Source organism: Bacillus rossius, chromosome 2 (genome assembly GCF_032445375.1).
Source record: "Bacillus rossius redtenbacheri isolate Brsri chromosome 2, Brsri_v3, whole genome shotgun sequence".
Lineage (NCBI taxonomy): Eukaryota > Metazoa > Arthropoda > Insecta > Phasmatodea > Bacillidae > Bacillus > Bacillus rossius.
Window position 1 is genome coordinate 101,767,598 of NC_086331.1, and position 13,644 is coordinate 101,781,241.

Consider the following 13,644-nt stretch of genomic DNA (forward strand, 5'->3'; position numbering starts at 1 on the left):
AGTTATATGCATTTTTTTCATAGTTTTTTTTTTAAATGATGATCCGGAAACAATTTATTAGATACTGTGAATTAAAATTTTTTCAACGCAATGATAAGTAACCTCACTATACATTCAAAATAAAATTAAACACATTATTTATTTAAGGGAAACAATTATTTGAAAGACTTACGCGGCAAAAAAAAAAATCTGGGTAATTTTGACAAGTCATACTGTAAAAAAATATATTACTTCGCTAACATAGCAAGTCATTTGAAAATATGGCTAGTTAAATCAAATAATTTGCTTAGTTAACAAATAATTTATTTGCATTGTGAATAGTCAAAGTTACCCGATTAAAAATTTTGCCGCATAAGTCGTGCAAAGAATTTGTTTTCCCAAGTGTATATTATGTTGGATTTTATTTTCAATTTTTATCTGTGGTAAGGTTGTTTAATATTGCATAGCAGAAATTTGTAGTCACACTATGTAATAATTTGGTGTGGATTTAAAAACTCTGGAAAAAATGCCTAATACTCGAAAACTACGAAACTTTTTGAATTAGTAATAACTTGGTTTATACAATTTTCTCAGCTTAACTTTGGGATATGGAACATTCTGTAATTTTTATTTGTTAAGTTATTTTACGACTTCAGTAGGATATTCACAAATATATCATTTACACATAGGAGATTTAAAGTATATGAATGTATTTCCGGGGACAAGCTTCAGGCTTTGGTGCGTGGTGCCGACCGAACTCTGACGCCACGGTGGCCATCTTGGATGACCTTGACTTTGACCTTCAAAATTTGCCGTTATTTGCCAAAAATTTCTTTAAATTTTACCAAAATTCGTCCAAAATTCGCCGAAATTCGCCAAAATTTCCAGTTTTTTGTAAAAAAAAAATATTCCACCAAAAATCTCAAAAAATTTAAAAAATAAAATTTTTCTGTTTCGAGGGAAGAATTTCCGTTTTGAGGGAAAATTTCCTGTTTTATTCCTCAAAATTCCGCAAAGATGCTTAAAGTCTACATCTAGAAACTTCCAATAAGCTTATGGTGGCCATCTTTGATGACCTTCACCTTGACCATAAAATACAAATTCTTTAATTTTTGATCAAAAAATTCCGTAAAAGTTAAAAAAATATATATTTAAAAATTGTTTACTTCAAATGTTTACTTACTAAATCGATTTCAGACCTTGAATCGATTCCGGACAAGAAGAAACATGTAATTAATTTAGAAAAAAAAAATAATTTTAAAATTACAAAAATATATAATATAAATTGCTTACTTCACACCCGCCATATAGAATTGTGAGGTAACCGTTGCAAGTATCGTTACGGAAGCCATCTTGGAAATCCGTAATTACTATCATAAATATTTGGAAAATTTTAAAATGTACTAAAAAAATTATTATAAAAAATTAAAAAAAACTCCCCACCAACTTGTATTATGACGTCACGGCCTCCATATTGAAAATCTATACTTTTTATCAAAAAATTCAGAAACAAATTTAAAATATACAAAACTTTATTTAAACAATTTTTAATAAAATATTATTTTAAAAACGCACTTACATCAAGGAGTTGATATGTATTATTCCTTTAAATTTAAAATAAATTACAAGTTCTAATATGTGTGTTATTTTTCTACCTTAATTGATTCTTGGTCTGATAAATGTCTCAATGGCCTTGCGGTTAAAGGCGTATGTTTTCCAACCCAGAGGTCAGGGCTGTCATGGTTTGAATCACTGCGATTCCAATGTATTTTGCATAAAAAAGTAAATTTAATATGTCGATAAGGACGACACAACATTAGCAGGTAATGGAACAACGCCCTTACGTGCATGAGATAGATTGATACTGGCACTCTCTAGGAACAAACACCTGAAACAAATATGATGGAATCCAATATGGCGGCCTCCAGCAGAATATAAAAACCAAGATATCGGTCGTGAAATTATCCACGATGGCAGCCTCCAGCAGACAAGATGATGGCTGTGCCATCAGAATATAAAAAAAGGTTTTGACATCAGATCCAAGATGGCGGCATGTTATTAGAATTCAAGATGGGAGCCGTAACGAAATTTGAAATATTTTAGAATTGGGGCGCTCGATCACAAGATGGCGAAATCCAAAATGGTGACTGAGGTCAAACGTCAAGTTCAAATTGAAGGTCATATTTAAGATCAAGATTATCCAAGATGGCTGCCGTTATATCACAATCCAAGATGGTGGTCGGTACATCTGCCAGAAGCCAGCCGCAGGGGGAACATTTTTACTTTTTGCATTCATATGCCTAAATTTAGAACCAGCATAAAGCCCATAAGAAAACTTTTTTCTTACACAGTCATTTGACGATAATTACTGAGGGTAAAATCTATCCTCACAATCATTACAGGCTACAACAGTGATAGTCTCGCCTTTCTTTTGTATTGGTGTCAGAGAACAGCCATTTTTTGAACCCTGCGAATTTGAAACTCGCCTGGTTTGTTTTTAATTTGGATTCTAATATCATCCACATTGAAGATGTTTCCTGGCGCATCATTTAAATTGTTGTTTATTAAATTTTATTTTCATTACTTTTATTTCAGGACTTTTCTGTGATATTTATTACGATATGCTCTTGTATGTGATGTTTAGTCTCATATTTTGTCAAAAGATATTTACTGAATACTACCTAATAGCGGCAATAATTTATCCAAGCATTCATAATTAAATGAAGTGTTAAAGGTCAAATATGAACACCCATATCCCATTTTAAATAATTCAACACAACAATTTTGAACTAGCTAAACTTAAGGATTGGACATGGCGGTTGAAGCCATGTATTAAAGTTTAGTAAAAATTGTGTTGCAAAACTTAAAGCGATTATTTCATAGGACATTTTCAAGGGGTAAAAGTGATCCTAGAAAATAAAACTACTGTACATGCGTTAGTTTATTTTATAGACAGTGACCTACAGAACTCAAGTTATTTCCCTGTACTCTGATGGACTCCACTCACTTGAATAAAAATATATCGAGGTCTATTGTCCATTGTTTACTGCCACATTTTACCTGTCAGCCGGATTGCATGTCAAAACTAACTATGGTCCAATGAGAACGCAGGTCAAGTGTATAACGGCATGCATTCCAGCCTCCCATCAAATAAAAACGCGAATTTAAAAGTTTTTTATGCGGGGGAAAAGCAACAATTGCACAGCTCGACTCCCATCGCTGCACGCCGCAACAGAGTGCCTTGCGCGTAGAGGCGACGAGGCACTCGACGCTTGTGGCGGTGTCATCCCTATCGCTCCTGACAGCAGGGCCTCGAGCTATCTCCAGCCAGATGCGGCCTTGGGCGCGCACTTTGAAATGGTAAATTCCGGTCCCTGAGACGTATCTTGATAAGAACGTCTCCAAGGAGCTTCGCGCATCTCCCGAGATCCTGCTCGGGTCCGCAAGCTTGTCCCGTCACATCGTTGCAAGGGGCTTCTCGTTGCTCCTCGTCACACATTATGCGCTCACATGAAGTATGTTACCATAAAGAATACACGAATTCTATCAAAAACCCAACCCCACCATTGAGCGCAAAGTGTACAGATCCCTGCTAAATTACCAGAGCTGGGTTTGCCTGTACGCCTTTGTGTCACCGTTGTGTTGTGCATTTTATGAGTTCATTATCATCGTTGGTTTTTTTTTCGTTGTATTTTGTCTCTATTTAAAGTTCTTGTGGCTATTTTTACGTCATTGTTTTCGTATTATGTCCGTCTGTGCTGTAGTCATTTTTTGACCAATTCCTTCCACGAAATTTCCTGTGCTTTTTTGTTTTGAATTTTTTGACAATGCCTTATTTTGGCCTGTTTTCTGTGTACAGTAGAACCTCACATATCCGACCATGACAGGACCGGGCCATGGTCGGAACGGCCAAAAGGTTGGATATCCGTAGGAGCAAAAAAAAACGCCTTTCCCAGCTATACAGTATGTACAGTAATACAACTTTATTTGTAAAAATGTTGCTGTATACATTTCAAACATTTACTTTTGTTAAATTATAAATGAGACGATAAATACAATGTAAACATACCTTATTTAAAGAATTCAGTAATGTATTTTTGTTTCAGTTTTGCCAAATCTTGATTTTGCAGAAGTGTCACTCCACTTTTTCTACCCACAATACATTACGGTACGTTTAAAAAAAACACAGAACAGTACAAGATTATAGTAGGAGCACATTCTGCACCAACAATCACGGCTGAACTGAACAGTTTGCGACACGAAGACATATTGTAGATGCGTCACTTTTTCAAGTTTGAACAGGCTCTTCAACCACGGAGACTAGGTCGGATATCCGGAGGAGTCGGTTGTGGGAAGGTCGGATATGAGGGGTTCTACTGTATTTGCATATTTATATTTCTCGTTTGTTGTTAAGGTTTCTTATGACATACCGTGTAATCAGCAACAAGATATTAATTATTTATATTCTCTTTAATCGGCACTAGGTACCTGATTTGCTTACTTCTCTCCTGGGTGGACATCGTTGGCTCGATGTCGTAGATGGGGCGTGTCGAGATCACTCAAGTGCAATCATGAACAAAGTGCAAGAGTATGGTGAATTGCATTCTAGCTTGTGACCAAATCAATACAGGAAACATTCGTACCCTTATTTAATGGGTAAATGGGTGAAGAGATGATCGAGTATTACCTTTTTTTATAACTGACTCAGGGTCTTCAAGGGCGTGTAAAGAGCACTTTAGTCCAATCATCAACGATAATCTTACGTACTTGTGCTTCAAGTCTTCTTTGCTACCACCAAATGATATAAACGTGGTTCTACCTCAAAGTATGTCAGTTTGTGATGATAGAAGAGTCCAGTGCTGCGTAGCCTGAACTCGGAAGTGTCGGAGCGTGAAGGGAGGTTCGCTGCAGTGTCCATGACCTTGGTTGTTTACCGTCATGCAGCGAATAGTCCAAGGGCATCCAGTGCCGGCCTCGTGAGAGACACCGTGTGAAGTCGTACCTCGGAGAGCCGCAATTATCTCGCCGCCGGTCGACTGCGAGGTTGCGAGATCAAATGGTCGATAGTAACGCCTGCGTAAACATACCGAATAGTTTCTACAACAGTATCTCGGACATATACCATTTGCTAGGACCACGTACTTTACGCGAAAATATTTTCAGACCAGCTGTATGGTAAAACCTAGTAGCGTCGTCTGTGTTTCGTGGTTGGCTTGGTTTATTTCAGGCACATGTCCAATGTCAGCACACCAAACATAGCCATCCATTGCGGAAGCAAACTCTTCCTGACTAGCCCATCCAAATGGGGCTTCTCGTGCAGACGGCCGCTAATTGAATCGGCACATGCTAAAAGGGCCTCAGTCACAAAAAATCGCAAAGTGAGTTAAGCATGAAAACCGCATATTATATAGGATAGGTTGAACCATATATGCTAAAAGGGATTGAGTCGCACGCGCGTGTTAGGTAATATTAGCTAGGGAAATTCTTAACGTACGCTAAAAGGGTTGCTTAGAGACAGATTTTTTTTTCTCAAAACTAGGTTGCTTGGACTGAGGCCCTTTCAGCATGTGCCGATTCAATTACAAGAAAACAAGGATAGCATGGGCACGCCATTTTTCAGTCCAAAGAGTGAACAGAATATTTCGCGAAAAATAAATATCCATAGCCACTGCTGATTCACGTTGGTGGTCATAGAAAACCAACCGCACGATAGGACAGCAAAGACACAAACGCAAGGAAAACAAGCCAATATCAGCTTATGTCAAATATTACAGGTGTGGACAACACAGGAAAATCCGCGGAAGAAATTTTAGTCAGAGAAACGTGACATGAGCTGTTTTTTTTTTCCGTGTCTGTATGTTAGCTTTTAGCTTATATTTTTATGAATTGAAAAATTATTATTTAATAATTTTTATAAACCAAAAGGTCCAAATCTCTCAACACTAGCATCAAATTAAAGCACAAATTCGTGTTTATACAGTTTTAAATTAATATTTTGAGTGTAGCCTTTGTCGTGTATTACTTTTTTTTTGTAAATCATCGGTAAATTAATAAAAAAAAATTTGGTTTATCCACAATCCTACAAACTTGAGTTTTTTTTAAAGGGTTGTGGGAAATTCAAAGGTTTTCATTATTTATGTACGATATACAACAAAGGCTACTACACACAAACTATTAATTTAAAACTGTATACAACACAACTGCGTGATCTTAGATAATGCCACGGTAGAATAAAAACTGGCATTTAAGTTTGTTGAAACTATTATCAATAGGCATTAAACCTGTAAAACATTTTGCAAGCAACGACCAGTCTGTAAGTGGGACCCCGGAGTAGAGAGACCGCGGCCGACAGGACGAGCTGTCTGCTCTCCCACTCGCTCGACGAGTGCTCCCTGGCAGGCCGCGTCACCCACTCGCCGTTGTCACAGTGGAAACAAATGTGACAAGTAAAATACCCTTGAGAAAATCTCACTTCATGAGATCCCCTGCATAAAAAATTGAAAAAAAAATTAGACAATTTTACCCTTTTGATAGGTTTTCCCTGTTAATAAGTCTGACTCTGTTGAGAAACTTCTTAACAGGGATTTACTGCATTTTTCTTCATGTAAAAACATTTGTAAAGTTCAAAAAAACATATTTTTGTAAACTTTGGTTTTCTGTACAATTACAAGAATAGTTTTTAATAGTATAACAATTTTTTTTATCAATACAGAACTCCAGTGGACTAGGAAAGTTGCACTTATTGCCGATAAATGGCATTTAATGTTAAAAACGTTTACAACAAAAGTACTAAGATAGTTTAAACAATTTCGTGTGACTAAAAAATAGTTTTACTGTGTCGATTATTCCACTTTTTGAGTGTAGTCTTTTCATGAAAATCTGTTGCTATAACCCCCTTTCATTTTGAGTCTAATCTTAATTTTTTTTTTAGCAGATATTTGCTAAATATTATTTTCAAGGGTTTAAAAAAAGGCAAAGTGATTATATCAGAGCCAGGTAAACGTTTTGGTAACTGTTTGGTGAGGAAACCTGTGACCCAACACGAAATTCAAGATCCATATCTGGAATAAATTTACAGGGAAAACATTTAATAACGGCAATGATAAGGCGACGGGATGACCAGGCCTGGATAGCAGTGACAGTTACATTTGCTCCCGCGACTTAACCTGCGACCGCGCAGTCGCACTCCGCAATTCTCCCCGCCCTAACATCGCCCCGTTAAGGCGGGGTCACACAAGCCGCAATTTTTTTTTCCATTTTTCTCGTGTTCACCACTAGTTAAGGGCTATTTCTGTAAATGTAACACCATACCTCTCTTGTACTTGTTGTTCTACCAACAGAAATTTTCGACGGATATTACCTACGTGTAATAACATCTCTGCAAGTGATAACAACTAGAAACAGCTGAGCGAATATCCAGAGACATTTCATAACTAGAGACCTGCAAAATTCGCGGATTCATTTCGCGATAGGATAGAGTCCAAATACTTTTGACATCATTTTGCTCCAGTGATTGGGCCACAGTATATCTGAACGACTCTGGGCCAATGAAAAATCTTTAACAGAAGAATTAGCGAATCACGATCATTCCAGTCAGCAGGTGTTACGAGTCGGTAACCAATCAGCAGATGTAATTTGCACGAGTGCATAGAGGATCATGGAGTCTATCCGTTAGGGATTTGAAATCGCGAATTTTACAGGTCTCTATTTATAACACTTGGTGAACAACCGAGGAAAATATTTGTGACAGAATAACAAGTGCCAGAAAGGTATATGCCTTAACTTATAGTAAGGACGAGAAAAATGGAACTAAAATCCACGTGACGTGCGAGACCGCCTGAAGGCGACGGAAGTGACCGAGGTAGTCTGCAGAGTCGCTGGACACTAGCCAGCGCGCGTGCTATCTCGAGTCGTCGGCAGCGACCGTGTTGCCAGTTCGACGCCATCTTTAATAAACCGAAAGCATGTAACCACATGTTAAACGGGCTCGCTAAGGATAGTCCAGATTTTTAAGCATTTATTTCCAGAGTATGTAAAAAAATTTTTAAATTTTTTTAAAAGTAATTATGAAGCTAATGCAGTTACGCACATCTGGTTAAAAAAAAAAAAAAAAAAAAAAAAGAAGAAGCGCATTCGACCGGCACTGCCCTGGCTGTTCCTTCAGTCACTCACAGCCGCCAAACGGTTCGTCACACATGCGAAATAGTGGTACTTCTTGTTAGAATGGCAAGTTCTTAATGGCGAAGAAGACATCGTGATCGTGTTTCCGTGTGGTGAGTTAGTTAAAGCGTTTGCCAAGTTTCTGGGTTCATCATATAAATTTAATAGAAACGAGCATGGTGAATCCATCAGCTGTTTCCAGATTTTATTCAGTATTTGGAAATTTTTTTTTTTATTATTTTATAATATCAAGCGATAGCACACGAAGAGAGTTTAGGTGTTTGCGCTTGAGAAAGTTTAGGTGCGGTGAATTTTAAAAATCGATTCATAGCGCCGCTAATAATTTTCACAATTTTTACTATAGTTACGTGCTTAAAACATTTAAACATATACATAAAAATCACTCGAAAGATACAATTACCAACGATGTCGCCTTGCGGACTGATTCGGAATTTCGGAACTCGTCGCTCGGAAAATAAATCCGGGTCCGAAGCCGAAGCGTGCCGATAGCGAATGCCGCTCCGATCCGAGTGCGCGGCCATCCACTTGAAAGCGTGGCTTCGCAACTGCCAGACGAGACACAGCCCTGCGCGAACAGGCGAACAGGCGAACAGGCGAACAGGCGAACAGGCCACTCACCTGCCGGACGGGCCACTCGCCTCCGCCGAGCCCAACTGCGCGCATGCGTGCCGCTCGCACCACGCGCCGCCTTATCTCGCACTCCGAGACACCTTGTGTGCACTCTCGAGACCTCTGCCAGCCGTGACGCACGCAGATAAGATGGCCGCTGATAACGCAACCTTCCCCCTCCTCCTTTTTTTTTCGTTATTGTTACCGCGTTGAAGAAAATGCGTGTTACGCAAAGGGCTCTGCGTAGACTTAAGCTTGCTACGCACATAGGACACTTCCTGGAGCACCAAGTAAACGTGTAAGATAGACAAGAAAGTTTAACTTGCTTTTCCATCGCCCCTGTAAACAATTTCCTGTATGTTTACACGAAGCTTGTACAAGAAAGTTACCTAATGATAAAAATGTTTTGCCTTTCCTGTACTGCAGCACTAGTAGTATACAAGCTCGCCACTAGTCAAGTTGTAAAAAGAGCGAGTGCACAGAAAGAGGCCTGTTGCGTGTAGAGATCACAGTATGCGCTAGGGTCCGTCGTTGGCTTACAATCTTCCGACAGAACTGTCCAAACCAGTCACCGTGAACAATGACTAGGGAGTTCATCGCGGATACATTTTACGCTTTGCTGGACTTTGAAACGATTTGCATGTAAGTGCGAATTTGTCCTGCGCAACAAAGCATGTTGCCTCTGACACTGGCAAAAGAGATCGCAACTGTGGCATTATTGAACGTCCACGAACGTCCATGAATTTTTGAGAAAATAGCAACGTGGTGTTAAAATTTTTTAATTTTAACCAAAATACCTGACTAAAAACAATTATATTGGTAGATAGTCGCCGCTGCCATTGGCACATTCGTTCGTTCACCTTGTGCCAATTAACTAAAAATAATTTGTGTCAGGCTACAACTTTATGTACGTATTTTAATTTTTTTTAACTCCCAAACAATCCATCACTTACAGAAACTGTAGTGTACTGAAACTTGAGGGTATAAAAAGCTATGAGGTTTCAAAACATAAACAGTATGACCTCAGGGTACGCCGAGGTACATGTATTTTGTTTGTTCTGGTGGTCAATAAGAAGAAACAATACAATTTCGAAGTATATTTCACCACCAGGCTGCCCTTCAAGCCTCTATACGCTTCTCCTCCTAGAGCGGTTGGAGCACTGTCAGTTTGACACGCCCTAGAAGACCTGCGGCCAATGGGTGGGCTCGAGTCCAAGAGCAAGATGGCGTCTTGCACAAGCGGCAGCCAATGAACAGCTCTTCATCTCTCGAGTATGAGTAGCTGTGCGGGTTCAGCCTGGGGATGATATGTGCCGCGGGTGATGCAATAAGCAGTTCAATGCCGGGGCCATGTTACAGCGCAGCTAACGGGCACGGTCCATCTCAGACGCGTCTGTGTCAGCTGTCTGGTCTGACGATGCCTGCGGCGTCGCTACTCTGGCTCAATATTGACTCGCATGTGGCCGTGACGTGTACGACCAGGGCCGTGATTCGATTGGCCGGCTTCAATAACATTCGGCACGAGAGCCATTTATGTTTTCAAAACTAGTTATGTGTTTTGTAGATGTGATTCCCGAATTTTTTGTGTCGAAATAAACTCACGAAATAGTGAAAAACGAAATGACAAAACCCAATTTAGTTTTTAAAAATATTAATGTGTGGTACAATTTTCAGTTTATAAACAAAGGATAGTGAAGTTAACCACGTTGTTAGGTTTTAGTAGGTAATAACAATAAAATAAATAATAGAACACTATTCGTGGTGAAAAAAAGTAACAAAATTGCGTATGTGGCATTTATGGTATGTGTGTAACAAATGTTCCAAAATATTAAAACTAAAACTCTAGAAACCATACCTTTGTAAATGAATTTTAAGTAACGGTGCCTGCATACGTGACTTCGGAATATATCTTTATCATTCACCTTTGACACCTCATTTACGCCTATTTAGAAGCCATAGTTTTATTTATTTAATTATCTAATCTGGTTACTTTTCAAACAAATATATTTATAGAAAAAAATGAATTTAATCTTCAAACTACCATTGGAGATCATTGAAAAAATTAAAATAAAAATTACAAAGAATAAACATAATTGCACGTACGTTCTGGTTGGTTTACGTTAACTTTGCGTAACGTTAGCGTTATATCAACTGATGTGTTATCTAAACTGAACGTGGGGTGACAAGAAAGTCGAAGTGAAGAAAACTGCTGCGCCAACTGCATCTGAACACGCGCAGTTATCATAACAAGCGCCGTGTTCAGCTCAGTGTAAGTAGGTCCTTAAAAGTTTTCAAAAAGTTATTTATGTTTTTATTGGACGCTGACGTGACCTGTCTACAGTCTGTTTCGTTCCCGTGAGTTGAGAGTGTCTCGTGTCACCACCACGTGGAACTAGAGGAGAGTTACAGCTAGTTTATGGACTTCTCGCCGACGAAATGCATGTCAAATAAGTGATGCGTTATTCGTAGTTACAAATAACTGGATCTTCTCAGAAAATAAACCGTATTAAAACTTGCGAGATATTTAATCCTCTGTAAACAGCGCGGGAGGTAGAAGGGTGTTTTGTTTAACAAACTTCTAAAGGTTTGCCAAACACTCCAAATGATTATTGTCATTTACACCAGGCACTAAAATAACATAATATTTCCAGCTCATAAAATTACAGTTTACAGAAAATCCTTAACGTACACAGCCATAAAATTGTGGAACTAATTGCGAAAATTTAACTCAGAACAAAAGTCCCTTTGAGAGTATAGTTCCACAAGTGCAATGTAAATAAAGTCTGTGTGAAACATTGTAATTTTAATTATATTTATTTTAAATATTATGAATTCGTTCATTAATATTAACTACCAGATCAATTATTACGACAAAACACGTTAAAATTTATGTGTATTATGAAAGTCACGTAATGTTGAAAACCGGTCCTTGGCTGGAATGTACGTGAGTAAATGACGAAATAAAAAATAAATAAAAAAAATCATCTAAGTCCCGTTAAAAATTCAACATCCCTAAATATTTGCCAACCAGAATTCTCGGAAAAATTAAGTTGACCTAGTATCAACGGTGCACCGCCTAGCAAATCGGAGCGAGTGATTGGTTGATGACCGGTGCACTGGAAGCCGTTGGGTGATTGGTGGTGGGGGGTGGGGGGGAGGATGTTGAACGCCTCGGGGTCCAAGGAAAATATCGGATGAGTAAAGCTGGGATCCAATTAAAAAACCAGATCGCATATCAGGTTACACACACGACTGCAACCACGACCTGCGGCGGATTCGAATCGCAATCGAGTTATACGTCACTAACTTGAGCCAATGAAATTTCGCGATGCATCCGACATCTGTTGGTAATATTCGATAATGAATTTATAAACCATCTGCTAAATAAATTTGCGACAGTTGAACAGCAACCTATGAAATAGATAATTATAGACCATGTAAACATTTATGAGCCATTATAATCTCACAATATCTTTAAGTTCTTTTCAGTTACATTTATCGCTAGTTACGTTTTTAATATAGTTGGCATGATTTATTATTTTAAAATCAGGAATCACCTGAATAGTGTAATATTGCAACAATTTATTTTGCTACAATTATGATAGATAATTGTAAGCAGTATACCCAACTCCTGTCAAAAAGCCAGACACTCTGCTCTCATTGGCTATTTCGCCATGTGTCCGTAATACAAAAAAAAATAATTAATTTTTCACGTGCGCACATGAACAAGCCGCCAGTAGGTTCTCGTGCGCACATTACAGTAGTGTGTAAATGGGGCGCCTAGCCCAGGCTTCTGGCTGTGGCGCCTAGCCCAGGCTTCTGGCTGTGGCGTTGGTGCCGACCGCCATCTTGGATTTATAACGTCACGGCGGCCATCTTGGACTCAAAAATTCCTCAAAATTCCTCAAAAATGACTCAAAATGACTCAAAAATTCCCGTTTTGAGAAAAATTTTCTCGTTTTCTTCCTCAAAAATTCAAAAATTTGGATTTCGAAAAACCTCAAAAGTCATTTGCCTTAAAAAGAACACAAATTCCTAAAAGCGGCTTAAAAGTCCTAAAAGCTAGCCGCTCTAAGCCGCAGACGTCATCTAGGGGTATGATGTCACCGTTGCAATTTCCGTTACGGCCGCCATCTTGAAAATCGTTATTTATTACCCAATTTTAATAAAAAAAATTAAATTCATAAAAAAATTCAATTAATAAAATATATTTAAAAAACATACTTATTCGACATGGAACTCGAAGTCCTCGGTTAAAACCCGGTGAGGGCAAAAAAAATAATAATGGCGACTGAGCCCTCCCTCATAGAGTCAGCTGGCAGACTGACCCCCACCACTTTTTTCATAGCATATATCATCAGTAGAGAACGTGAATTTCGCGGATTGATTTCGTGTTATACTAAAATTCAAATAATTATACCTTAGTGCTGCTTCTGTCATTGGTTCACTGTTAATCTGGAGGACTGAGGGCCAATTAGAGACCCTCACTCATAGAAATGTCGAATCACAGGCCACCCAGTCGAGACGACTCACAAGTCAACAGCCAATGAACAGTTGGCATTTGCCCGAGTGTGTAGAGGATATTGGAGTCTATCCTGGAGGTCATTGAATCCGCGAAATTCACGTGTCTCTAATCATCAGTTAGTATGACGACATGACCGCCATCTTAAAAAAACCTAATTTTAATGCTAGAAATTCGGGAAATTTTTTAAAAATTAATAAAAAATAATCAAAGGAATTGATTAATAAAAATTTTTAAAATATTCCTTAAAAACCAATGTTGCACTTATCGTTACGGTCGCCATCTTGGATTATATAAATAGTGCATGTTTCGTCACGCCCGTTATCTTGGTTGAGTACGATGTCATCGTTACA

General features: G+C 38.4%; 1 protein-coding gene across 12 annotated transcripts in view; it reads right to left on the reverse strand.

Moving 5' to 3' along the window:
* The window catches only part of LOC134529524 (plasma membrane calcium-transporting ATPase 2), a 349,005-nt gene that overhangs the window by 171,636 nt on the left and 163,725 nt on the right, over positions 1-13,644 (reverse strand). The window contains exon 1 of one of the 12 annotated variants that reach the window (XM_063363701.1): positions 8,779-8,887. The exons of 10 other annotated variants lie outside the window; for them this stretch is intronic. The gene's annotated coding sequence lies outside the window, so the exon portion shown is untranslated. Of the gene's footprint in view, positions 1-8,560; positions 8,888-13,644 lie in introns of those variants that run through there. One more of the 12 variants, XM_063363703.1, reaches the window with a different exon arrangement.